Here is a 26340-nt window from a genome sequence, read left to right on the forward strand (position 1 = left end):
GTGACTGGGAAGCTTAGTGACTTGGTTGCCCCTAAAACACATCTCCTTTCACCTGCCACTTTGAGACAGACCTTATAGAGTCATCTACACCTATTGCCGAAATTTGTATATCTAGGAGCAAATGCAACAGACGAGCAAGATGTTACATTCAAGTGCATGTTTCTCTAATTGTCTGCCTGTCTCTGTCTATCGCTGACTCTGTCTGTCTCTCTGTGTCTCTGTCTGTTTCTTCCCGTTCTTGAAACGGGTGTTCTGTATGTAGTCCTGCCTGGCCTCAAACTCACAGCAATCTTCCTGACTCTGCCTCCCAAGTGCTGGGATTAAAGGAGTGTGCCACCAGGGTGTTCCTCTTATCCCCAAGAGAAATCTGATGGACTTGAGAGAGAAACAACGTCTCCTTTTCCCTCTAAAAACTATTCAGTGATGAAATGGTGAAGGCTCCACTTCCTCACCTTTGTCTTAGCTAACATTGTCCAAACTCACTTCTGAGAAGAATAAAGCTCTTCTGATGTATTCCCACTCCCTGGCTACTTTGGGGTTATTTTTCTCTAGTCAGCTTACCCCTCACTCTCCGGTTACTTTCTCAACATGTCCTCTGGCAACTGGAGTGAATTCATTGTGCATTACTGCTATGATTTCTTCTTTCTGCTCAATAATCTTATCCCAAACATCAAAGACCTTCTTTGAAGATAAGGCCAAATTCGTCATTAGGAAAAGAGAAGTGATTCCCTAGCTATATTTTAGAGGACAGTAAGAAGCAGAATCCCTCTGCTTTTTGTGAGATAAACAATGCGTGGTACATCAGACCACAAGGCAGTCACTGAGATACCACTGACAGAGACACAAACAGGTGGTATTCCTCACTCAAACCTATGCAGGGTCTTTCCATAGCAAGCTTAGACTCCAAATCTCTTAATGATCTGTCTCCAACATATCTGACAGGGTTTTCCTTGGGAGAAGGGGTTCACATGTCCACCACAAGTTCAGCCTACAGGAATGTATGAGCAACTAGAACCAAGCAACCCTAATCTACATTCCATTCAAAGCTGGACTCCTCCAGCACTGACAGATGAGAAACACTGTCAGAGCGGTAACACAGACCGGGAACAAACAGCTGACTCAGCAGGCCCGAGAGAGAAGACCAAGGGACACAAAAGCTTACCTAGGCTTCAACTCCTTCACTGCTACCCACAGGTGAACACTCAGAGGACTTCACGGGTCATGGAGTTCATGAAGCCTGTTTCAAAGGCTGAAGAAATAGAGCTGTTTCATCTTGTGCACAATGAAAATAAGAGTTCTGAAGTCGTTGCTGCTTACGAGGTATAGTGCTATAAACCATAGCAATCCCTTATTAATCCATTTTATGAATAAGAAAGGGGAATAAAAACACTTTTTCTAAGGTCACAGGTGTCTTCACTTTCCCACTTACCTACCTCCTTGCTGGAGCTGATAAGCAATAAAGTACAATAGTTATATTTTTACAAAACCATTATCTTTGCCTCCAGCAGAACGCTTTCATTAACATTCACAAAATACTTCTTAAAGATACATAAGTGGGCCTGATACTTAATAAGGACAGGGCCTTGGATGACAGGGTAGTAGACAAGGAATGAACTCGTCAGACATCAAGGGTCAGCTACTCTTTGGTCAACCCAGAGCAGGGGGTATTGGCATCGCTAAGACGGAGCACATATAAAAGATGAGAAATGTGGATTTTAAAGCTGAGCAGCAAACTGGTCATGGGGCTGCTCCACATGATGGATAGATGCTGGGTAATTGTGAGATGGTTGCAGGGTGGGCACTGGGGACTCTCAGTATGGCCGTGGTGAAAACCAAGTCGGGGGGGGGGGGGGGGAGTGGATAACAGAAGAAAGATCAAGGAAGGCGGGACAAGCTTGAAGAAGGAGGCTCACTGTGAAGAGGCAGCTGAGGGAAGTGGCCAGCTGGAAGCAATGTGTATAGAGTTTCAGGACTGATGCTCCACTCACATTGAGCCATCCTTAGCACTTTTTTCTTGTATCCTATCCTGACTCTAGCCAACCCTGAGGGACCAGAGAGGCAAAGTTCTTTCCTTGGACCACTTTTGTAAGTATAGGTTTCTAGATTTAAAACAAACATGCTCTACCAACTTCCCTACTCCAAACAGGTGATTTGGACTCACAATTTATAAAAAATATTGCATGTTAGGGTCTCATAGGAGAGCATACTTAGGATTTTATTTATTCTCACCAACAGCAATGTGATAGTGTGTGTGTGTGCGCGTGCGCACATGCGTGCGCATATGTATATATGTGTGTGTGTATATACACACACACATATATACACACATATATATGTTCTCTGTGAGTCTTTGGTCAACTTTATAGATACTTCAGATGTCTGATGACAACAGTCTACATTTTTTCATCACAGCTGCAAAAAGTACATATGCACAAATGAAAAGTAAGAAGTTGATTATAGGATGGGATTACGGGTAATTATAAAAACATTTTTCGAATATTAGTAGAAGTTTATATAGTCAATAAAAACTGAGGGGAACTACTCTTTGATGAAAAACATTTACTCTCCTGGGAGAAGGGAGCTCCCATCCTGGTGTCTGATGCATTGTAAATATTTGTTGCATGTTGAAGTGACAAGAAATTACATATGTTAAAGTAAATAAATGTTTTATTTTTCCCAAAATGGAAACATATCACTCTTTCCTCTTCCATTTCCATCCCCTTCTCCCAAAATAAGGGAGCTTAGCGAGTGGAGGAAAGAAAGCAAACTCCCAGTGTATAATAACATCTTCTGAAACCTGGTTAGCTCTTTCTTATTCAGAGACCAGAAAGTATGAGGCGGTAATTACCAAGTGCAATTGGATCTTCAGCTATTGTTGGGAAGACACAAAGATAAACCCTGGAGTGACTACGCGTATCAGTGACGACTGAAGTTTGAACCTAGACCCCCCCAGGGCCCCTGGACCACTGCGGTCCTCAGCCTCACTTCTTGCCCTCTTTTCTTAAACCCCAGGAGCCTGTGGGGAAGTGAACAGAATTACTTCATGAATAAAATCTCCTATTCACCGTCAGACCATGGAAACCACAGAGAGGCCTGGAAGAGAGCAGGGATCTCATGCCACTGAAAAATTACTTCAAAGACAACAAAACCTTGGGCCCATTTGGAGGACGGAAAGGGACATAAATTACAGTCTTTATCACGAATTGGACAATCAGTTGGCAGTGGAGCAGGGTCCTCTAGATTCTTCCTCCCCAGCTGTGGCCAAGGAAATTGCCCATCCTGGACTCTGTCAACTTTCACTTCCAACTGCCCATGATTTGGCCTCTTCTCCTGAGTGAAAGTCCCTTGCAATGTCGTGTTTCTGAGATATCATAAAAGAGTGACAAAGGGCCAGTGTCTGAGACCTCAGTCCTTGGATTGCATAGGTACAGGCAGCCTCATCCTGAAGGAACAAATCCGGAGTCTCCACAGGAGTTGGCCGTGGCAGCCAATAGGCATGGGGACTGTAACTTATTTTATTTTTTTGCCTCTGCATAAATTCACTCTGAAAAGTCATCTAGCTGGGAAGTCATAACTCTACTGCTGTTTCCACCCCGATTCTGTCCCGCTGACCCCAGAGTACTTCAAGATTGCCATGGGAACCTCCTGGGTCTCAATTATTAGACCATTAAGAAGGGCCAATTATAAGACCTCAGAGAGCTCCTGGGAAACCTGTTCCACACCTCAAAGTGGCCAACCTCTTGCCTCAGAGTCACTTTAAGTAAAGCTCAGAAAACAGGACATCCAGACGTATGGACACCCAAGCCCTTCATGTTGATCTAACAAGACCTTTTTAATGGTTTCCACGCTATTCTTGAGAAGAGGAAGACAGACTTACTGGCCAAGGCAAAAAGATGCAAAGAGAAAAAGAAAGGAAGGAGAGAGGGAGGGGAGAGGAGGGAGGGAGGGAATGAAAGAGGGAAAGGAGGGAGAGAGGGAAGAAGGAAGGAAAGAAAAGATCATGGGGCGAGGTTACTTAGATTTAGAAGCCAGTGGTAGAATAAATTGGAAGTGTTTACAATATTCAAGAATCCATGATGCTACATTCATTAAGTGATCTGTGCTTTCAAAATTCTGGACAACAAAGAGCTGGGTGACAAACGTGCTGGTCCAGGACATTTCAGGCACATGGCCTGAAGCAGAAGCACGCTTTTCCCGTCATCCAGTAAGAGGTAACTCCAGTTCACACACTTACTGCCATGGAGCTTGCTGGGAAGGAATAAGGGAGCGCACAGCACCTCGCCACACCCAGAAAGTGCCTGTTTGGGATTGCTGGTATGTGGTTTGGGTATTCTTAGACGAAACTGCCACATCCCTAGAGGACAACTCTTGTTTCAAGGGACTGAGCATGGGTCACCCCATCTCCAAAAGTCAACAGAGCCACCTCCAGGTCCTGTCTCTCACCCCTGGGTTCTTTTCCACCAGGAAAACCGACAGACCCTTCGTAATCCTGCAGAAGGTTCTTCCTGCCTTTCCCTTTCTTCCACAGCCTTCTCTACCACTTGACCCACAAAGTCACTTCTCAACCTTTTCATAGTTAATAGAAACAAAACCCCCAGTGGGACACCACACACACACACACACACACACACACACACACACACACACCCCTCTTGCTGATGCTTTACTCTCACAGACACCTCTGGATGCCAATTAATTCAGTGCCTCCCATCCACCGGTCCAGCCAAGAAGCTTCTTTAAGAGCTGTTTAGCTTTTGGTCTCCCTTGGTCCCTGACTTAGGATTTTCCTTTGAAAACCTCGCTGATAACTTCTCCCCCTAAAGAAGCAAATCGGTGTCAAGTGTGGGCTTGTTCCCACCGCTTGGCTGTGCAACCAGGGCACCCTGTCAGCCCTTCGGGGTGAGTTGGGGAAGATGTCTGAATCTTCCTACCACCGGAGCAGTTTCCGGGAACCGCGGGAGCTAACCGAGCCAGACCCGGCAAGAGAGGGAGGCGCGGCGGCCCTCGGCCGGGCGGAGGAGCACAAGCAGTGGCTGCTCCGGGAACTTCGTGAGGCGTCAGGCCCTGACTCTAGTCGGAGCCAGTCAAGCGCTGGGATTCCGGGCAAGAGCCCAGCTCAGAGATCGGAGCGCAAGCCGGAGTCCAGCTCACCGCTCCAAGCTCCAGTCTGAGCCCCAGCCCAGCGCTCGAGCTCCAACCCAGGGATCCAAACCCTGTCTGAACCCCAGCAGAACACCCTGAGCCCCAAAGTGAGCCTCCGGCTTGAACCCCAGTCAAGCACTAGGGGCCCCAACCCCGGTCCTAGCCCAGCTCCCGGAGCCCCAGGCGGAGCCCCAGCCCAGCGCTTGGAGCCCGCGCCCCGCAGCACGTCTCCCGGGAGCCCTCGGCATCCCAGGACGGGCGGCCGCCTCCCACACGCCTCCTATCCCCAAACCAACAAATAAACACAACTTTTTATGAAAAGAAAACAAACTTCAGCGATATGACTCACCTCTCCTGCAGCCGGAGCCTAGGAAGAGGGGGCCGGGACTCCGGGTCCCGCGTGGTGAAGCGGAGAAGGGCCACACGGCCCCCCGCGCACACCGACACACACACGCACAGCGCGGTGACACACGAGGACACACACCACGGGAGAGTGGCCGCAGCCGGAGCAACAAAGGAGCCCGGGACCCAGAAGTTGCGGCCGGAGGAGGAAGGATTTGTGCGGCCGCGGCGGGTACGAGGTGCGAGAGTGTGTGAGTGCGGCCGGCCGGAGCTGACACCAGCGAGACCCAGCTCAGGGTCCCCACTGCAGGAAGCCGGAGCCGTGGTGGCAGCGGCGGCAGCAGGCGGGCAAGGCAGTGGACGCCGCGCCCAGCGCACCCAATCCCTCCATATGGAAGACGCTTTTTTGGATGACTGAACTTGCAAACAATTCCTTCTTTTGCTTCTCCTGCCTAGGAGCCTCCCATTACCGCTCGAGGAGGGGAGGGGAGCCGAGGAGGCGGGGAGGAGGAGGAGGAGCAAAAGGGAGCAAAGCAAAAAAGTCTTGAAAAGGAAACTGGAGGGGGGGGGAACCACACAGTCCCCCCCAATTTTAGAACAATTTTTCCCTTAACGCCTACTTTCTTTGCACTGCGTTAAATTCCCTCAGTCCTTCCAAATTATTTTCTTTGACCACACCAAAAGTGCCTTTCTCCCACGCGCGAGGGTGCCGGTCCACCCTGATTAGCTTCACCTTGGACCCTTCCCTTGGCCAGCACTACCCGTCCTTCCCGTGCTGGCACCCACTTCTCAATTTCTCTATCATTCTGAACAAACAAACAAACAAACAAACAAACAAACAAACCTACCAGATAAAGCAGTAAAAACAAAGTTACAATTAATAAAAGCAGGGCAACCCCCCAACCCCCACCCCCACCTAAATAAATAAATAAATAAATAAATAAATAAATAAATAAATAAATAAATGTAAGGCAGGGCAAGGGCAATTAGGAAAATGATAAGAAACCTCATCATGGCAAAGCCATAAAACAGCCTTCCCAGACACTTGGTTGGTAGGGAAGGGTTTGCCAGGTCTTTGGCTTGACCTCCCCTTTCATCATCCTAGGAAAGGGGTGGGGGGTGATGTCACGGAGAGTTAGTCCGTTACCTCCGAGTTGGCTGGAGAGAAAACATGCACAACAGTAATTTTCAAGCCCATTGTAGCGGAACTTCTTTGGACAAATTGTTACAACGTAGATGGATGGGCTCCACCTCCAACTTCTGATTCAGTAAGTCTGTGCTAAGAAAGGATTTCTTTAGTTTTCAGGTGATCTTAAACTGTTAGTTCGGGTACACATTTAAAAACAAACAAACAACAACAAAAGCAAAAACGCACTTTCATACACAAGTTCAATGTTAAATTAAGTTGGCAACGCTAGACTCTGCAGCAGACTCTGAGAGTTCCTTATCCCTTATGTTTTAGGAGTTAAGCCATTTGTCAAAGCCTTGTTCCAAGGTGGAGAGGAGGTGGCCCTTGGAGTGGGTCAGCCAGGGAAGAGCACGGTGAAGAGAGGCACTGTCTTCCCTGAATGGCAGAACAGTGGCCTTGGGACTCAGAAAGCCACCGTGTGACAGAAAAGAAATCACTTAATTTTTTTTTTTTTTTTAGGTCATGGTTTTATTTTCTGTTGTTTTTGGTTGTCCTCAGCACATGATTCCAATTGAAGCAGTAGGAGGAAGGGAAAGATTCCACATTTTCCAGCACTCTTTCCTCCCCGTGTTTGTTAATTAGAGCAGGAGTCAGTCTCTGCACTGATTTATCTGGCATTTCTACGTGCCTAGATTGCTGGGCATATCCCCGTGGCCAAATGGATCAAGGGGTGCAATAGTTTAATAAGACAGTGAAAGGGCTCTGAAATCCCTCTTTGAACCTCCCACCTACCCCAACACACTTCCCTCCCTTTTAATTTCCATCCATTTGGAGAACAGTCTGCAAGACCTGTTTCTCTCCCCCCCTGTTCAGTGATGATGTTAGCCTCTGCCATCTCACTGTCCCTCTGTGGCACAACAGAGGACAGTGGGACCTGAGAACCACCCTGGGAACAGAAGTAATTCCCAGAGGAAAGGAAAGCATCAGGTGACAGCTGACAGTTCCCTACTGTGTGTACCCTGTCTTTCCCTAGAGCCCCAAGTAATGGCCTGCTTTTCTTTTCCCTTTTTTCAAAGTTTTATTTTTTATTCTTTAAATTATTAAGGTTTTTAATTAATTTTATTTTATTGTGCATGTGGGTGTTTTGGCTGCATGTATATCTGTATACTACATAAGAGCCTGGTGCCTGTGGAAGCCAGAAGAGGGCATTGGATCTCGTGGAATTGGTGTTACAGAGAGTTGTAAATTGCCATGTGGGGGCTGGGAATTGAATCCAAATCCTCAGGAAGAGCACCCAGTGCTCTTAACCACTGAGGTATTTCTTCAACCCCAGCTTTCTGCTTTTCAGAACTACTTTCCAAATACCACTCCCACTGGCGATGGTGAGATTCAGTAATAACACGAGACTTGGGGTTCTTAGATGTCCGTATTCCTACACATGCTATGCACAGCTTAGCATCCCAGAGATGTCTCCTCCTACCCACTCAACTTATTCTTCCCTTAGGGCTCTCCCTTCTTCCCACTCTGGACTTGAGGTCCACACAGTCTTTGCATTTGGAGTCAAAGCATTCATCCTTGCTCACATGTATTTAGCCAGGAGGGGGACCTTGCATCTCCTGCAGGCCGGCTGATCACCATGCCCACTTACTTGCCTGTGCTGTGATTTAGGCTGAACACAGATCTGCAGCTTCAGGCTTGCTGTTGGCACTCAGATGTGTTTATTGTTTTTGTGGATCTTTGTATTAGTATGACGGTGTTTATTTTTATAGCTACTGTATCTCCTCACTCCCTCTGCTTGCAGTATATTTCTTGTCCTCTAACTGCTGGTTTCTCCCTCTCCCTCTCCCTCTCCCTCTCCCTCTTCCCCTTTCCCCCCTCCCCACTCTCTCTCTCTCAGCTTTTGAAACAAGGTTTTTCTGTGTAGTACTATCTGAAATTCTCTCTGTACACCAGGCTAGCCTTGAACTCACAGATGCCTCTGCCTCTGACCCTGCCTCCTGAGTGCTGGGATTAAAGACTCACACCACCAACATCACCAGTTTCTTAACTCATATCATTTCACCTTAGCACACCAGCCATCTTGAAGCAGTTAGATGCACTGTGAGCTGAATATGGAACTCTCCTATACGATGTGTTGTTAAAGGTAATTTACTTCTGGCTTTGGAGAGACTTTATGAGCACCAAGAAGGAAGAGTTTAGTATTATTTTTAAAGAAATTATTAATTTATTCTACTGGGAAGTGGAAGGGCAGACAGGGACTGCAGGTCTACATTGCGTCACTGCCATTAGGTCAGAGTGCAGTGAGTAACACTGCTCCCCTTTTGGTGACCTTCAGGCACCCCTAAGTGTCATATAACCTGAGGACTACTTAGTTACAGAGAGTTCCTGTGGGAGACTGTGCAGGGAGAACTATTGTGGAATAGACAGAAAGCGACAGGGAGTTGACTATTTATCCCTTCGTTTTCATATGAATCTGTGTTCTTGATTACAAACTGTGTGCACTGGAGAGCATTCAGACTGCCCCAGCAAGGGCGGCATCACAGGAAATCTACCACACAAGGACAACGCTGTTAGAGCACAGTAGAGTGGTTTTGGTTTTAGTCATTTTCTTTCTTTCCTGTTTTGTTTCTCATTAATCTGTATTTCACACTGAGTATATGATTTTCACTGAGTAAAAGAAAAAAATCAGAGACATTCATTCAAAATTTGTACATTTTTTTCTTATGCACTTGATAATTCAGGCAGAAGCTAGCTCCTTTATTGATTTGTTTATGGCTGAATATCTTCCCAAATTGAGTCTGTTGCTTTTTAAGTTTAACAATCTAAGATGATTAATTTTCTCGTGATCTGAATCATTTTCAAAGTTTGATTTCAAAAGTACTGTTGCATCAAAAAAAAAGGCTTTTTTTTTTCAGTCATTCTATTTTTATACATCTCAGTGGCTTCATTTACATTGTCATCCTGCCTGGCAGATGGCTAAACATCTTACCATAAATCTGTATGATTCCGCTTATTTTCTAAACATAAATTTCTAGATGGAGGAATTTTGGATTGATAGGATACACTTTCTAAATGCTCTCATTAGTATTAAAACATTGAACTCCACGAGGTCAGTATCCATTTCCAACATTCTGGTTATATGAAATAAAGCAAGCAAACAAACAAACAAACCAATGATATCATTAAAAACAAAGCCCCAAGTGGAGACGTGACTAAATTACCCAGTTAGGAGGATCGTGCTCACCAGATAAGAAAAACGACTGTCAAGAATACACAGCAAAGACAACACTCAAGTGTGAGAGTTGACCAATGCTTGCTTACTGTGGGAAACCTGGTTATATTTATCATCATGTTTAACCTTTCAGCATCCTTCTAAGAAATATGCTAATAGGGTTGGTGAGATGGCTCAGTGGGTAAGAGCACCTCCGAAGGTCCAGAGTTCAAATCCCAGCAACCACATGGTGGCTCACAACCATCCGTAACGAGATCTGGCGCCCTCTTCTGGAGTGTCTGAAGACAGTTACAGTGTACTTACATATAATAAATAAATAAATCTTTAAAAAAAAAAAAAGAAATATGCTAATAACCCCTGAACACGTTCCTTGCCCAGTCTCTGTGATGAATTTTGTGTTTGTTCAGAATCTCCATAACAACTTTCTGTGTAGAATTGATCTCCATTTTACAGAGAAGGAAAATCAGGTAATTGGCCTATGATCTCTAACAACAAAGCGGTGGGTCTCATCCCAAGCTGTGCACCTCAGTGTTATTTTCTCCCTGCTCTTTAGACTGGCTGCTCCTTCTTGGAATAAGAATGGTTATATTTGGGACTGGAGAGATGGTTAAGAGCACTGGCTTTTCTTCCAGAGGACCCAGGCTTGGTTTCCAGGACCCACAAGACAGCTAGCTCACAGCCTACTAACACCGCAGCTCACAACCATCTGTAACTCAGCTCCAAGGGATTGTATATACCCCTACCCTGGTCTCCATGGGCACTGTGCCCATAGGTGGTGCATAGACATACATGCAGGCAAAACACTTACATAAAATAAAGATAAATAAATTTAATAAGTATATTCTAAAAGAATGATATACTTAAGCTAAGTGTGATAGCTTATGCCTATAATTCTAGCACCCTGGAGGCTGAGGCAGGGGGGATTAAGAGTTCTAGACCCAAACTAGCCTATGTGGTGAGAGCACTTCCAAAAGGGAAAGCACATTTCACAATGCCTGACACTTGCCAAGCCATTAAGGAATCTTTAGTGGGCTTTCCAAGGAGATGCATCACAGTACATTCAAAGAACAAAAGAAATTTACTGAGTATAAATAGCAAGAGTCTGAGAGTTGGGGTTGGAGAGATGGCTCAGTGGTTAAGAGTACTGGCTGTTCTTCCTGAGGACCTGGGTTCAATTCCCAACACCCACATGACAGCTTACAACTGTCTGTAACTCCAGTTCCAGGGGATTTGACACAGCAACACATATACATGCAGTCAAAACACCAATGCATACAAAAGAAACAAATCTTTAAAAAAAAAAAGAAACACAAACAAGCAAACAACAACAACAAAATGAGTCTAGGAGTCACCACAAGAGGCTTGTGCTAAGACTTGTCCTGAGGTTTAAGCTAAGGCTGGAAGCTCGGTGCTAAAGTTCAGTCCTAACAGTAAGTAGGAATCTGGTAGCGTGGACATGTGTATTCTCAGCAGTAACATTTGAAGACATGCTTTGCCTTGGTATAAAGGGTTTGGGATGAACTACTCCTGAATTCACCCCGAGTTAAAAATTCTGGCTGCTGAATAGTATTTTATCTCTTTATCTGTTTATTTCTTTTATTTGTTAAGGTATCACCAAAATACATTTTTTAAAAATTCATAACTTGGGGGCTGGAGATGTGGCTGCTCTTCCAGAGGACTGGAGTTCCATTACCCACGTGGCAGATCCCAGCTGTTTGTAACTCAAGCTCCAGTGGACCCGACCCTCTCACACGGACATGCAGACAAAGCACCAATGTACATAAAAATTTACAAATGGGTAACGTAGTCCATCATTTTCGAATTTAAAACCCGGCTTTCAGTTCCTCATCAGGCCCTTCATCAGGTGTACGAATCAGCTTCCTGTCTACCCTGGGAAGAATGGCCCCACTGGACAAGCTATGTGCTGGTTGTCTGACAAAATAAAGAATGATGAATGAATGTGTAAGGTTGACCTATGCAACAATTAGCAACCAGTGCATGACAGCATGTAATTAGAAGGTAAATTGCACGGTTCAGGAGAAATTACAGGTGAGCCTGGCATGGTGCCGCTCAATTCTCATACAAGTGGAACTTACTAGGGCTGACTTCTCTAGCCCTGGGCTGTCGACGCAGGGATCCATCCTATAGCCATGCGTTCTGTTGACATTAAGGGACTAACCTTCAGTTTCCCCTATGGCTGCCTATGAACAAGGGGACCCTAGGGAAGGGTGGCATGCAGTAAAATGGAAATGACATAGACTCAAAACAAATTTAGATTTTAATTTCATCTTCAACAATCCTTGTGAGCAAAGACAGATGCCCTCTTTGAATGCCCGTATCTTTTGTGAAGGTTAGAAATAATACATATGGAGTATCTCTCAGTATGTAAACATATGTATTCATATACTCATAATACATATTAGTATCTGTCAGGCTATAACTCTAAATGAGTCAACCAGTATAGCTGTTTATGGCTAGTGCTTATTCTTACTGTTGAGTCCTTATGTTATGCCCACTGTAACACTATATTTAATCAAAACCTTTGGTAGCCACTTTACAGAGAGCTGTTGTATTATTGGAAATTTGAGTCTGGGCTAGACAAATAGAAGAAAAGGTGGTGCATGAAAGCCGTTTCTGTGATCCATCCTTGCACGCTTGATTTTGCGCACATCTTAAGCCCCACACGAACAAAATCTCTCTGTTAACCCCAGTCCCACTTTTCCAAGATATCGGATTCTCTGAAGCAAGCACAGCTCCCACTGAGTCCGCACGGAAACCCCCACCTTCCCCAATGGCCTCCATCTGTTCTCCCCCGCCCCCACCCTGACGTGTGAGGCTGAGAAACTTGGATCCTGGAGCTGCCCAGACTCCAGCTGTTTGATATTGTGTGGCAGCAACAGTAAAGAGGGCAGAGGCGAGAGATTCCAGATGAAAGCAAAACTCAAAAGAGAACCGGACTTCGGAGCATTGATACCAAGCTCAGTGGGTAACAGCCTCCGTTAAATTTGTTCAGTCAGCCATTCACCGGGGAAGAAGTTTCTCACACACCCCTTAAGGGTTTATAGCAAGGGGAAGCTTCCGTGGAGAGAATCAATATACCAGGGACTGAGCAACGCGAAATCTAACGCCAAAACTAAAGCTGCAGACTTGGAAACAGGTAGCTTGTTTGCTTGTTCTGCTTCAAGCATATAATTTCTTTCTCCTTCAAAAGGCACTGGGGAGCCATTGGAACATCGGGCCGTAGTAACAGAAAAGCAACCATGCACCATAGACCTGTACCCTCTCCTACTTTCCCGCCCCTCACCCACAGGCAAAATTTAACAAATATTGAGCCCTGCCACCCGATCTCCTGGGCATAAGGCAAGCTGGGCAGCCTCTTTGGACAGTGGTTAAAAGGTCTCTGTAATTCCTGTCAGAGCCACGAGGAAGAGAGGGAAGCATATCTCTCCCTAGGAATGAAAAATCATCCCTTCTTGTTTACCTTATGCTGGTTGGGTTTTCCAGCGAGGAAGTGAAGACACTTCAGGCTTGGTGGCCACATTTTAAGAAGCATGAGGCTCTCTTCTCAGGATAAGGAAGGACTAAGAGAACAAACCACAAAATCCAACAATGCCGATTGCGCTCTCTCTCTCTCTCTCTCTCTCTCTCTCTCTCTCTCTCTCTCTGTCTGTCTCTTAAAGTATTAAAAAATATCACTTTCTCCTTCTCAAGCTCATTAAACTCATCAAACCTTGTTCCTGTGATTTATCTGAGAGAGATAACAATGGACTCAGGAACCAGGCGGTGGTGACACAAGCATTTAATCCCAGCACTTGGGAGGCAGAGGCAGGTGGATTTCTGAGTTCAAGGCCAACCTGGTCTACAGAGTGAGTTCCAGGACAGCCAGGGCTACACAGACAAACCCTGTCTCGAAAAACCAAAAACAAACAAACAAAAAACAAAACCAAAAAACAATGGACTCAGGCATGTTCTTTTCTCCCAGGTTTTCTGAGACAGGGGCCAAGCACCCATCTGATTCAGCTCCATCAACTCTCCAAGATGATTCCCTGAGTGATCCACCCATTGTATCTTGTCCTCCCATTGTACCCTGTGTCCTCTAAGCATCAACCACACTGTCTTTCCTTCCTAGATGGCTCACTTCCTCCCTAGACTTAAACCGTTTCTCCTCTTCTCTACCATCTAACTTGCCTTCAGGAGGTTTCTGCAGCGTTGCCTCCTCTGGGAAGACTCCATTCCCAACTGCCCCCATCCCAGCCTCCTACTGTCCAGGGAACTCTCCTTGCCTTTGTCTTGAATCTGTTATGAGCATTGTAAGAGTAATAATAGTCAGTGAGGGAGGGGGAGGGGTTCTACCTGTCTATTTTGTAGACTAGAATATCTTTAAGCCCAAAATCAATCCCTACTTTCTCATATTTGTGCCTCTAATGTTCAACACAACATCTGAGCAACATATAGTAAGTCAAATGGATGAAGGAATGAAGACTGAATAAAACCACGTTTCCTGTCATAGCTGTTGAAGCCTAGTGCACCTTTGTGGGCTGGAATGTTGAAAGAATTCCAATAACTTGGGCTTCGGGTAGAATCATAACTTGAAAAGCAAAATATAATCTCTTACCTAAAGCAAGCCAAGACTCGTTTGTCTTAGATGCAAAATTGTATGACCATCGTATTTTGTTTCAGATATGAATGGTATGTTTGAAATGACTTTTAGCTGTATGGCCTTAAGAAGTTTTAGAAATAATTATAAATAACATGAATTGTAGAAATAAAAACACTCAGGTATCTCAAATGCATTTTGCCCAACAACAGCAAAATTGCTACTTAAACTATGGTACAATATCTTAATATATAGATATGATATCACCACCAGCTGTATTTAGATTTTGCCAGACTTACATACTTTATTTAGTGAGTAGTTGTATGCTTTAAATATATATATATTTAAAGCATATATATATATATATATATATATATATATATATATATATATTTGGGTCTACAGTTTCAACGAATTCCATTATCAAAATCCCAACTGAAAGAGAGAAGACTGTTCTAAAAGCCATATAAACTCAGAGACCCTGATTAGTCCTAAGTATCTTGAGAAAGAGCAAAGCCTCAAGCTACACTCTCTGATTTCAACGCATTCTACAACACAATAGTAGTTAAGGCATTTTTAGAGTGGCATTGATAGGTTATCTCCGATGGTGAAACAAGCTTCAAACCAGATTAGATTATATTAAAGGCAAGTTTTTGGGGAAGTTGCTCTCAGGTTCACTGGCCCCAAGGATTGGGAGTCACCATAGGGAGAAGTGGGGGGCTGGGTGAAAGGGCATGCACAGAGAGAGAAGAGGAGGAGGAGGAGGGGGAGGAGGAGGAAGGGAGAGAGAGAGAGAGAGAGAGAGAGAGAGAGAGAGAGAGAGAGAGAGAGAGAGCAAATTATCTGGATAATATAGGGAGGAAACTCACAGGGAAGTGAAGCCCAGCCCCTGGGCTGGAAAGTTCTAGGTTGTGGGCAGGGTGCGCCAGATAGAAACTGAAGGATTCTGGGAGACCTTAGAGGCTAGGTCTGTTTTGATAAGTAAATTGTGCACCTCAGTCCCTTGTCCCAGGTCCCAAACCAAACATTCCAGCCTTTTGTTGATTATAAATAAATAAAGGATGCAGTAATTTTATATGACTACTTCCTGCTGACACTGAGGCTCCATTTTGGGGTGTGGGCAAAAAGCTGGAATGTTGGCCAAGTCTGGGATGAGCTGGCTGTTTCATGTCTGTCAAGGGTCTGTGGGACCATCTGTGGCTTGGAAAGTGCAGACCCAGCAGAAGCATCTGTGAGGGTAGATGGGAGCACCTGTGGGCAGCTTCTCTGGAAGGGTTCTAGATGCAGATTTTGAAGGAACATCTAGATGTTGGGAGCAGAAGATAAAGTTAAGGAATTTAGGGAGAAAAAATTTTTTCTTGGGTGTACATTTGAAACTGTTGGGAGTTGGAGGAGTGGTGGGGGGATCCCAGGACCAGGCAAAGGGAAATAGATTCCACCCTCAGAAATAGGCAGATGGGGAGAGAAACAGGCTGCTTGTTAACTGACAGTACTTATCTTGAGTCCATTTGACCTGTGAGAGGCAGACTAGTGTAGATTCCTTGACGCTTATAAGAAAACATCTATCAGAACTTGCATTTACCAACCTCAAAACATCTTCCTAAACCATTAAACATTTTCTTAGACCCTTACCTTTTTGGGAGCTTTCATATTCTCAGACCTTACAGGTATGATGATGAATAGACAAATCAATGTGTAGAAAGCCGCAAAGCAAACCTTTGTACGTATGGCCCAATGATTCTTGATAAGATGTCAACTCGAAAGAGAAGAGGAAAAATAATTTCACTCAGCAGTTGCCATTCAACAAAGAGCAATGAGAAAACTAGGTATCTACAATATTAGAAAAGTTAACTTGAAAGAGTTAGAGAAGAAACCATGGAAGAAAGCCTTCAGGATAATGTTTGGCAATTTCCTGGTTATGACACAGACAACCAAATAAGCAACCGGCAAGCCGAACTACATCGAACTTCAATGATGCTGTTTTGAAGATGCTCATGGCGATGAGCATCTGCATCCCCAGCCCTGGGAATCGGTGGTGCAGAGGCAGGAGGATTCCTAGAGCTGTCAGTTTAGTCAGAAAAACAGTGAGCTCCAGGTTCAGGAGTAGCCTCTGTATCAAAGAAATAGATATGTATATATGAGGTGTGTGTGTGTGTGTGTGTGTGTGTGTGTATGTGTGTGCAGAACCCTCCTCTGGCATCCACACACACATACATGTATTCTCTCTCTCTGTCTCTCTGTCTCTGTCTCTGTCTCTCTGTCTCTCTGTCTCTCTGTCTCTGTCTCTCTGTCCCTGTCTCTGTCTCTCTCTCTCACACACACACACACACATACACTCTCACACACACACTTTTAAAAAGTAGTCTTACCCCCCCCCCCGCCCCTGACTAGCTTTTCTTCACAATCTACACCAGCTGGTCACTAACCACTACACTACGGTGTCCAAATCCTGGTACCTACTCCCTTGTACAACTGCTCCAGTGCAGACCTTCATCACTCTTGCTTGGGATATCGCAAAAGCTTCTGGATTCATCTTCTCATCTCCCGTTTGCCTCCAGCACTTCTCTGCTTTCTACATTCCTGTTAGAGATACCTTTGAAGAGGTCAGTTTCAATCCCCAGCAATGCAGAGACTGGAAGGAGGAAGGGGAGAACGGGATGTAAGGGGAAGAAGGAAGAAGATTAAACAATTAAAAAGAAGTGACAAATTTAATTGTACCATACCTTGACTCACTGGACTCACCATCTGCTTTCAATTCGAAGTCTTTAACAAAGGCATGCTAAATCCTTCACACTGGTCCCAAATATTCCATTAAATGTGGTCCCCAGTCATTCTCCACCCACTCCTGTTGCCTGTTAATTTCTGCAAAATGTTCCAGGATCTTTCATGTATCCAGCACTTCAGGTGTATAGTGTTCTGTGTGATATGTCTCTACTGATAAAACTGGTGTACTGGCTGGTTTTATGTGTCAATTTGACTCAGGCTAGGGTTGTCACAGAGAAAGGAGCTTTAGTAGGGGAAGTACCTCCATGGGATCCAGCTGTGGGGTATTTTCTCAATTAGTGAGCAAGGGGGAAAGGCCCCTTGTGGGTGGGACCATCTCTGGGCTGGCAGTTCTATAAGAGAGCAGGCTGAGCAAGCCAGGGGAAGCAAGCCAGTAAGTAATATCCCTCCATGGCCTCTGCATCAGCTCCTGTTTCCTTACCAGCTTGAATTCCAGTCCTGACTTCCTTGGTGATGAACAGCAGCGTGGAAGTGTAAGCTGAATAAACCCTTTCCTCCCCAGCTTGCTTCTTGGTCATGATGTTTTGTCCAGGAATAGAAACCCTGACTAAGACAAATTGGTACCAGGAGTGGGGTATTCCTGTGACAACCTGACCATGTTTTAGGGAGGACTGTGGAAGGACTTTGGAACTTTGGGTCAGAAGATCCATTCAGTGTTAAGAGCTCTGTGAAATGTTGTGTAGGAGCTTGGAAGATAATGTTGAGAACAGTGCAGAAAATGGAGGCCTGGCTTGTGAAATTTCAGAGGGAAAATTAAAGACTCTTTTTAGGGCCATTGCTATTTTGGATCGTGAAGATTCTGTGGTTCTGGTTAGCTGGGGCTGAAGAATCAGCTGTGATTAGCAAGGTACCAGAACTACTAAAGCAAAAACTTTGCGTTACTGGAACTATTGATGCTGGTTAGCTGGAGCTAAGAAATTAGCGGTGATTAAGAAGAGACCAGCATCATTGAGGTGACATCTTCTGGGAAGTGTTTTCTGAGAGCACAGAGGCTGTGTTCCAGAGATAGCCAAGGTTGTACCTTGTGCTGTGGCTGGACTTGGTAATGAGTAAGAGTTACCCAGGTGGTACTGGTTTTGAAGGCATGAAGAGGTCATGAAGAGCAGCTGAGGCTCGGCACTGTGAGAGGCCATGGAAGGCCATTGGTGAAAGTGCAGCCTCAGTTGCAATTGATGGCCCAGGACTGAAAGGGTCATGCAAAGGAGTTGAGGCTTGGCACCATGAAGAGAGCCTACGAGAGGCTATTGGTGAAGCCTAGTTACAGTGGAAGATAGCAGCGTTTTGGAGATGCCAGTACCATGAGATGACCACCAAGAACAGCAGCAGCAGTGGAGTACAGGCAGCTGGAGCGTAGAACACAAGGTGTGTGCTACAAAGGGCATGGCTGGAGAAGTGACCCAAGCCCTTGGAGGAGCCCAGAAGATCATAAGTTGAATCCCAGACATTGGACAGTTGGAGTTTAATTTTTGCTTTTGATTGTGACTGTGCCCTGATATTTTTCCCTCTTGAAGGAAGAAAATATTTTAGTGGATCCCACAGTTAAGAGACTTTTAATTGTAAAAAGACTTTGGATTTTAAAAGATATTGGATATTTTAAACGTATTGAACTTTTAATATGGAAAGACTGTGGGACTTTTAAAGTTCTTTAGATCTTGGGGATGAATAAGAACTAAGGGTTGAGGCTTACTAGTGATGTGTTTGTGTGTCAAGTTGACAAGGGGTCAATTGTACTGGCTGGTTTTATGTGTCAACTTGACACAGGCTGGGGTTATCACAGAGAAAGGAGCTTCAGTTGGGGAAGTACTTCCATGGGATCCAGCTGTGGGGTATTTTCTCAATTAGTGAGCAAGGGGGACCACCTCTGGGCTGGCAGTCTTCGGTTCTATAAGAGAGCAGGCTGAGCAAGCCAGGGGAAGCAAGCCAGTAAGTAACATCCCTCCATGGCCTCTGCATCAGCTCCTGTTTCCTTACCAGCTTGAATTCCAGTCCTGACTTCCTTGGTGATGAACAGCAGTGTAGAAGTGTAAGCTGAATAAACCCTTTCCTCCCCAGCTTGCTTCTTGGTCATGATGCTTTGTCCAGGAATAGAAACCCTGACTAAGACAACTGGGCACATAAAATTTAGCTTAATTCTTAGTCCCATGACCCTTCTTGCCCGCCACACTCATACAGGACGTGATAGGTGCCTTTGACTTTCGGCCACCTCTCACACGGCATTTACTCTTATCAAATCTTGTATTGCAATGTCCCCTGATTATTCCAGGCCACGACATTTCACAATGGGAAGCTACCCCATTCATTCATGGTAATTCACATCTACATTATCTGAACTTGGTTCAAAACCCATGACCGTCTGGTCTAGTTAGCACCCTTGTAGTCCTAAAACCTTGGATACAATTTTGGAACAAGATAGGTAATGTCCAGATGTTTGCTGCAGGAAGGAAAGAAAGGAACTGACCAGCTGCCAGCTTGTAATAATTCTTTCCACTCCAGCTGTGGACTAACACATTCTTCCCCTTCTGCTGTCCGAAGTCTGAAGTGTCCACATGGATTGTCAGAAGAGCCAGTCTAACTGACCATGGAGGCACAGGTTGTTTAGATGATGGAAAAAAATGGTTTGATCAAATTTGTGTGATGGCTTTATATAGACGCAGCTGGCTCCTCAGCTTGGAACCAATTACACGAAATGAGAAGACCCTGACACTTTACTCCTTTGGGAATAGTTCATAGCATTATTGTGAGCATTATTGTGAAAATAAACAGAGGTGGTCAGAGATGTACAATAAGAAAAAAAATTCAAGTTTCATGGACATGGAAAAACAACTTTAAGTTTCATAATGTGCATTTGTCAAAGGTCTATAGAAAAGAGCTGGGCATGAAAGCATACACAGGACAGATGATTGTGAGTTCAAGACCAGCCTGGGCTACCCGGTGAAATTCTGTCTCAAGGAAAAGAAATCCATAAAACTGTACTCCATGAAGAGGGAGTCCCATTGTATGTGAAACTGTTCAAAATCAACCGGGATAATGGGGAAACTCAAGATGGAATTAAAACTGTAAAATTAGATATAACTGTATCTCAAATGAGTAACAGAACCATAATAGAGGAGTAGGGAAGAAAAGAACTAATTCGAAATATCTGAAGGATACTGGGACACAATTTAAGAAGTGCACACCAATAGTATGCTGCAGTTTGTAAATCACTTCTCACATGGGTGTTTATGTACATGCTGGGACTAGACCAAGAAATTAAATTTGGACATTGCAGTAGAGTCTGGGATATCAGTGGGGATTCAAGATGTAAAAATATGCATAAAAGCATCTAGCAGAATATTTACTAAATAGTGGGTATTGAGTAACTGCTAAAAGATTTTTTGTTACATATTTCTAAAGAATAGTGTGTGTGTGTGTGTGTTTGTGTGTGTGCATGTGTGTATTCCTACAGTGTGTGTATATGTGAACCTAGGGTACACCTAATGTTTCTACAAATCTCTTGAGAGGAAATGAATGGGATGGCATTCTAGTACCAGTGGGAACACCCTGAATGTAGGTTCTACACATCTTTATTGCAATAGAAAGAATTATAGATTTTTAAGTGTTTGTTGCACAATGGTCTAGGAAATACTCAGAAAAGAGTGAAGAAAGCAGCTGAAACGACAAAGAAGCCAACCTACAACTGAAGATGGAACAAAAAGAAGTCAAATATATTGGATTATATATAATATTTTTTTGAGACACAATTTCTCTGTGTAGCCCTGGCTGTCCTGAAACTAATTGTGTAGACTAGGTTGCACCTGCCTTTGTCTCCAAAGTGCTGATATTAAAGGCATGTACCACCATGCCCAACTTGGGTTTATAATTCTTAAAGCACAATAGATAGTCACAAGTCCCTCTGATATAAATGAATGATCAAATTAACAAATGAGATAAAGTCAAATAACAAATGTGGAAGGAATTAGAGAAATGGAGAACAGTTATTAGAATACCATAGCAATGACATTTTACATCAAAGTCAGGGCTAAAGTACTTGGCTTAGCATAAACAAGTGTGTGGTCTCCAGTAAGCCACATCCCCGCCCCCCTCCCCCCAGAGAGAAAGAGAGAGACAGAGACAGAGAGAGAGAGAGAGAGAGAGAATGAATGAATGAATGAATGAATGAATGAATGAGGGAAGAATCCAGAAATATCAGGTCAAAATCCAATGACAAAGGCTAAAATTCTGTGGATGTTTGTGGACAGAGAAGATATAAAATAGTTAAATAGTGTCAAAATATCATCTCCCCAAGAAATTTTTTAAAGACTTAGATTTTTATTTTTAATTGTGTGGATGTGGGTTTGTGTACATGAGTGCGGGTGTCAGAAGAGATTAAAGGCATCTAATTCCCTAGAACTGGAGTTATACACCCAGCATGAGTTATACACCCAGCATGAGAGCTGGGAGTGAAACTCCAGTCCTCTGTGGAAGCAGTGTGTGCTTATAACCAGATCATCTCCCCGGCCCCATCCACAAATAGTGTGTGCCCTTCCCCTCAGCCTGGAGCAGGCTGAATCAGACCGGTTTCAGCCACAGCCCGCTAGCCCACCCAGGGCGGGGTCTTCCGACTTAGGTAAAGTCTATTGTCTGCCACATCTGCAAGAGGTTACCTTCTGAGCTGCTGAGCTTGCTTTCCTGACAAAGCAACGAGATCCTGAGATCCTGGCAAAGTGGGGGATGGGTCCCCTCCCCCCACTTTAAATTCAAGACCTTACAATTAAAGACTGAGCCTTGTTCAGAGAACTTTGTCTTGGCTTGTTATTTCTTTCACCATCCTTCCCATCTGTCCCCAGCTTTCCTTTCAGAAACCCAGGAACCCGTAGCCACTGGTGGCTACTAAGACTTTATTATTTTTACCTATGGTCAAACCGAGGGCCTTATGAACAGCAGACAAGTGCTAGACCACTAAGATACACCCCATCAGCCAGGTAGTGGTGGTGCACCACTTTAATCCCAGCACTTCGGAGGCAGAGGCAGGCGGATTTCTGAGTTCCAGGACAGCCAGGGCTACACACAGAGAAACCCTGTCTTGAAAAACAACAACAACAACAAAACCAACCAACCAAACAACAACAAAAAAGTTACACCACTATCCACAAAACTTTTTTTTTTTTCTAATTACCTTTCATGTGCTAAAATTCGAGGAAATCACTTGGCTAAGTGATCAATGTTAAAACATCTCTAGTTAAAAAAAGATACAGGTGTGAGGTCCCTTCAGTGTGACATACTAGGAACATTATTTGCACAGTTGTCATGTTCTCCAATAGAAAGCATCATGCAGGCTACATGAGCAAGACACTGTTGGTGACTGGATCTAATATAGCACCATGGATCGAATCTTAAGTAGGAAAGAACTAAAACGTTGGTAAAACCCAGAAAAAGTTCACACTTTGCTTAATAGGAGTGAAATGCTGATGACTTGTGGGTGTTCATAGTTCATATGTATGCATGTGCAGCATGAGAATGCACATACGTGTGTGCACATGCATATGGAGGCCAGAGACTGACAAACGGTGTCTTCCTCCATTGCCAGTTCCTTTATCTTTGGAGTGTGGATCTCTCAGTGGGCACAGAGCTCACCAATTGGCTCAACTGGCTGGCTGGAGAGCTTAAGGGGCCACCTGACTCTGGCTCTGCACGCTATCATGCTAAAGTCACACATGTGTTTGATCATGCATGCCTTACATGTAGGTGTGTCAGGTATCTGAACTCAGTTCCTCACACTTGCACAACAGGCATGTTGCCAACTGAGCCATCTATCTATATCTATATCTATATCTATATCTATATCTATATCTATATCTATATCTATATCTATATCTATATCTATATCTATATCTATATCTATATCTATATCTATATCTATATCTATATCTATATCTATATCTATATCTATATCTATGGAGATAAAAATAAGGGTATCTGGGTGAAGAATATGTCAGAACTCCATGTATTATATTTGCAAAATTTGTGTAAGTTTAAACTGAGAAATCAAAGTTGACAAAACAAGTAGAACCGTGCAGATAAAAGAAGAGATGGAGACATGCAAGAAAGAAAAAGAAAGGCATGTTTGAAATTGTCCTGGGGTGGGGGTGGGGGTTTGGCTGGAGAGATGGCTCAGGGGTTAAGAGCACTGGCTGCTCTTCCAGAGGTCCTGAGTTCAAATCCCAGCAACTACACAGTGGCTCACAACCATCTGTAATGGGATCAGATACCCTCTTCTGAAGGCATGACAGTGTATTCATATACTTAAATTAAATCTTAAAAGAAAGAAATTGTCTGAGGGAAAATAAGACATATCGTGGCAATGTCCATTAGCATTAATAGAGTTGAATTCCCAAGAATAATGTTATATTATTTCTAAGTTTTTCGAGAGCTACTTTAAGTTCCTAGTGTTGAACTGACACCTCTAACAAGACAGACATGCCATCATGAACTGTGCATTCTAGCTGGATTCTGACGTGGTATGCTGGTCTCACCCTGAGCTCACATACCTCTTGACATTTGGCATGAACAAAATATTTGCTCTCTTCCCTTTCTGCCACCGCCATGCCATCCAGACTGAGGAAGACCTGGAAACCCCGGGGCCACGTGAGCCACGGCCACGGCCGCATCGGTAAGCACCCAAGCACCCAGGAGGCTTCGGGAAGGCTGGAGGCACGCATCCCCACAGGGTCAACTCTGACAAATATCACCCAGGTTACTTTGGGAAGTTGGTAGGAGGCATTGGATGTTGGTCAGCGAGCACACCGGGGTCAATGCAGCAAAAAACAAGCCTGGAGCTGCTCCCATCATTGATGTTGTGCGATCAGGCTACGACAAAGTTCTGGGCAAGGGAAAGCTCCCTAAGCAACCTGTTATTGTGAGGGCAGAAGAGCTGAAGAGAAGATTAAGGATGTTGGAGGTGCCTGTGTTCTGGTGGCTTAAAAGCCATGCTGGAGGTTAATTAAATGCTAACATTTTCAAAAAACAAAAACAAAACAAAACAAAACATTTGCTAAGGCAGACAGCCCTGGAGCCACATCTGAGCACCCCATTGAGAATGCAGGTGATCACTGATAGCCATATTTCCACTGACCAGAGACCCTCTGTTCCCATCTTGGGATGAGTCAGAAGCTGTCTGGCATAAGGGTTCTAATTGTGTAGCTTTAAACAAGTCAGTAAGATTACAGTTTGAGCCTGGTGGCAGTGGTACACAACGTTAATACCAGCACTCAGGGGGCAGAGGCATCTCTGTGAATTTGAGGCCAGCCTGGTCTACAGAGGGAGTTTCAGGACAACCAAGGTTACACAAAGAAACCCTATCTCTAAAACACAAAACAAAGCAAGCAAACAAACAAAATACAATTTGTTTTCTGACGTGAAGAGCTCTTTAAAGAATGAAACACATTACAATGCTAATTTTAATTTCCCTGCCCTAGTACAAATAAACATATGGCATTTTTAATGTTAAGAAAAAACACACACACACACAAAGCATGAATTTCCAGAAACAATTTCAGTAAAACAAACCCTCACTCTGTTTAAAAAAAAAAAAAACAACCAAAAAAACCAAACCATATTTTTTCCAGCATTTAACTATGCGGTCAGATGTTAGACGTATGTTTCTTTTCTATAGTGTCCTTAGCAATGTGAGCCCAGTCTGGCTGCCATAAAAACAGAAGCGGTTGATCATTAGTCTGCATAAAACACAACACTTGGGCATCTCACTTGGAACTTGCTTTTTAACTTGTTTCAAGAGGTGGCGCTTAGAACTGAAGAGAGTATTGTATGTCTCCATGAGTGCAGCAAAACACCAGGCCAGACCGGGGTATGGGCACCCACTTATGTTTGCAACTGCTTTTTTTTTTTTTTTTTTAACCTAATTAATCCTCTCCTTGCTGGGACTGAACGCAGCCGGTGAGCTACACACTCTGCTGGGAACTGGAAGACTGGCTCCAACGGAACCCGCAGGCTTTAGTGGACGGCTATTTGTTCAGGGCCCTTGAAGCAATAATATCTAATGGGGCAGAAGCAAAGAGAAAATGACCCGAGCTTCCGTGAGTTCTTTCCATCACATCCCGAGCCTTGTCACACTTCTCTGCTTAGAAACCTTGCAGGGCCCCTGCTCCTGGAAAGACTCCAAACCCTTTTGAACCAACTCGGGTTTCTTTTTCCACAGACTCTGTCTGCTCGACACTCCACCCCCACCCCCACATCTCTAGCCTGCCGGTGTTTCTGAATGTAGGGTCTGCAGGCTACCTGTGGGCAACGCAGATGGGCAGAGCTGTACAAAATGCAGATGCCCTCGCTCCAGCCCAGCCTCTAGAGCCGAGAGTCAGAACCTCTGTCGGCATGTAGAGAGCCCACTGACCTCACCTCATTGAAAGAGTTTTGTTTCTCTGCCACTCCTTTATTGAGTACAGTTTTTATTTGTGTGATTTTTTTTTTTTTTTTTTGTGCTTCCTCTGATCTTTCTTGGTCAATGAAATTGACTGAGCATCTACCTCTCAAAAGACAGTAAAGGGGGCCGATGGAGATGTTACAGTTCACATGGAGACTGTCTATGGCCTGAACTGTCTATGGCACCTTTAGAACTGGAATCTGTTACGTCCAGGAGAGCAGTCCTGTCTCTCCCACGGAGGGACTGATAGGTTATTTCTCTGCCGCCGGTGAAACGAGCTAATTCAAGCGAGATTACCTTATACTAGAAGCCGTTTTTTTTGGGGGGGGGGGAGCTGCTCTCATTGGCCCCAAGGATGGAGGCCAGTGGAGTCACCATGAGGAAAGGGGGTGGGAAGGGGAAGAGAAAGAAGCGGGCAGAGAAAGAAGAGAAGGAGTAGAGGAGGCAAAGTGTCTGGATTATATAGAGGGAGGGCAGGGAATGCCAGGTAGGCATTTAGGGGTGCTGGAAGAACCTAGAGGCCTGATCTGCTTTGAAATGTAAATTTCAAAGACCTCAGCCTCTTGGCCTGGTCTGAAACCAAACTGGGTTCCTGTGGTCCAGCTGTTTGTAAGGATTAAAAAACCTAGGAACTGTTGTGTCTGAATATCCCTGCAGTGATCTAGATCGTCTTAGAGGAAACAGAGGCCATGACTCTG

At 44.4% G+C, this 26340-nt stretch overlaps 1 protein-coding gene and 1 pseudogene across 3 annotated transcripts in view; one reads left to right on the top strand and one right to left on the bottom strand.

Annotated features, from left to right (window-relative positions):
* Boc (BOC cell adhesion associated, oncogene regulated) overlaps nucleotides 1-5945 on the bottom strand; it is a 75618-nt gene extending 69673 nt beyond the window's left edge. Inside the window, exons 1-2 of one of the 3 annotated variants that reach the window (XM_029470643.1) lie at nucleotides 5492-5921; nucleotides 1163-1249 (exon numbers count right to left, since the gene is read on the bottom strand). The gene's annotated coding sequence lies outside the window, so the exon portion shown is untranslated. Of the gene's footprint in view, nucleotides 1-1162; nucleotides 1250-5491 lie in introns of all 3 variants that reach the window. The other 2 variants (XM_029470644.1, XM_029470642.1) reach the window with 2 other exon arrangements.
* Nucleotides 5946-23808: 17863 nt separating this feature from the next.
* LOC110312103 lies at nucleotides 23809-24186 on the top strand (annotated as a pseudogene).
* The last annotated feature ends 2154 nt before the right edge of the window (nucleotides 24187-26340 follow it).

This window comes from Mus caroli, chromosome 16 (genome assembly GCF_900094665.2).
Source record: "Mus caroli chromosome 16, CAROLI_EIJ_v1.1, whole genome shotgun sequence".
Lineage (NCBI taxonomy): Eukaryota > Metazoa > Chordata > Mammalia > Rodentia > Muridae > Mus > Mus caroli.